The sequence below is a fragment of the Primulina eburnea genome, chromosome 1 (genome assembly GCF_022965805.1).
Source record: "Primulina eburnea isolate SZY01 chromosome 1, ASM2296580v1, whole genome shotgun sequence".
NCBI lineage: Eukaryota > Viridiplantae > Streptophyta > Magnoliopsida > Lamiales > Gesneriaceae > Primulina > Primulina eburnea.
Genome location: NC_133101.1, coordinates 26,774,404 through 26,776,060, shown reverse-complemented (window position 1 = coordinate 26,776,060; position 1,657 = coordinate 26,774,404). Strand labels below are relative to the sequence as shown.

Below are 1,657 nucleotides of genomic sequence, written 5' to 3'. Positions count from 1 at the left end.
AGATATCCTTCAAAAATTTAGCATAACTAGGCATTTGCATTAGAGCATCGACAAAGGGAATATTGATATGCAACTTTTTAAACACCTCGAGAAACTTACCAAATTGTGCATCTAGTTTTGCTTTTTTCAATGCAGCAGGAAAAGGAGGAGGTATAACAATTTTTGGTTGTGTAGTGGGTGCTAGTGTAGGGTTAGAAGACTTACCTTTAGATGTCGCAGTATGCTCGTCTATGGTTTGAGTTTTCTCCTTTTCCTTTGACTCCAAAACTTTCCCACTCTTCAACTCGATGGCCTTCACTTGCTCTCTTGGATTAGTCTCGGTATTACTGGGCAAGGTGCCTGGCTCTCTACTTGCTATCATCTTCGCTAATTGACCAATCTGATTTTCAAGTCCCTTAATCGACGCATCCTGATTTTGAAGTCTAGTTTCAGTGGATGAAATAAACTTAGACATCGTTTGCTCCAATTTGGACTTTTCTTCTCTAGGAGGATCGGATCTGTACATCGGTTGTTTGCCATATTGTTGTCCTCCTTGCGGTCTAGTCTAACTGTTTTGACCGCCCCATGAGAAGTTAGGATGTTGCCTCCACCCAGGATTGTATGTGTTCGAATAAGGGTCATGCCTTGGGCGGTTGTGGACTCCTACTTGATTCATTGGTGCCTCATTTTGCACATAGAATGGATTGTCGTCTTGACAATCCTTCGCATAATGTTCCCCTCCACACTTTTCACAGAATATCGCTTGGAGACGCATCGCCGTGCCACCCACATTCAAGCCGTCTATTTTCCTGTTTAAAGCATCAAGTTGTGCAGTAATAGCAGAAAAATCAGTTACCTGGTGCACTCCTGCACTTCTCCGCTGGTTGTTCCTGTCAGATTGAGGATGATAACTGCTAGCAGCCATCTCCTCCAACAACTCATATCCTTCTTCCGCAGTCTTCCTCAAAAGGTTCCCACACGCAGCAGCATCTATCATAGTACGGTTAGGAGTAAGCAAACCGTAATAAAATGTTTGAACGACTAACCCAAGTGGTAACTCGTGATGTGGGCATCTTCGTAGTAGGTCCTTGAAGCGTTCCCATGCCTCATATAAAGATTCCTGATCGAATTGAGCGAATGTTGTAATGTCTGCCCGCAGCTTCATGGTCTTGGAGGGAGGGAAGTATTTGATGAGGAAAGCTTTCGCCATGTCCTCCCATGTAGCGATCGAAGCTACAGGCAAATAATTTAACCACGCTTTAGCTTTATCACGTAAGGAGAAAGGAAATAAACGCAATCTAACAGCATCATCAGAAACTCCAGTGAATTTAAAAGTATCGCAGATTTCAAGAAAATCCGCGATGTGCGTGTTTGGATCATCCACTGCAGTTCCTTCGAATTGGACTGTGTTCTGAATCATCTGGATTATGGCTGGCTTGATTTCAAAGTGATTTGCCCGCACGATAAGTCTCACAATGCTAGGGCGTGCACCCTCCAAAGAAGGTTGGGCATACTCCAGCATCGGTATGCGGCGTGGAATCTCGACTTGTCTATTTTCACGCTGTTCTTCCTCACGTTCTGGCTCGTGTCTCTCCATCAGTTCTTTAAGCCTCTGTTGTTGTCTTCTCCTGCGGAAGGTTCTTTCAATTTCAGGATCAAACTCAAGCTCCACGTCAAG

General features: G+C 44.2%; 1 non-coding gene across 1 annotated transcript; it reads left to right on the top strand.

The window, feature by feature from the left end:
- The first annotated feature begins 1,034 nt into the window (after positions 1 to 1,034).
- LOC140814925 (small nucleolar RNA R71) lies at positions 1,035 to 1,140 on the top strand. Its single transcript, XR_012114208.1, has one exon. It is a non-coding gene; the product is annotated as a small nucleolar RNA R71 (small nucleolar RNA).
- Positions 1,141 to 1,657: the final 517 nt, after the last annotated feature.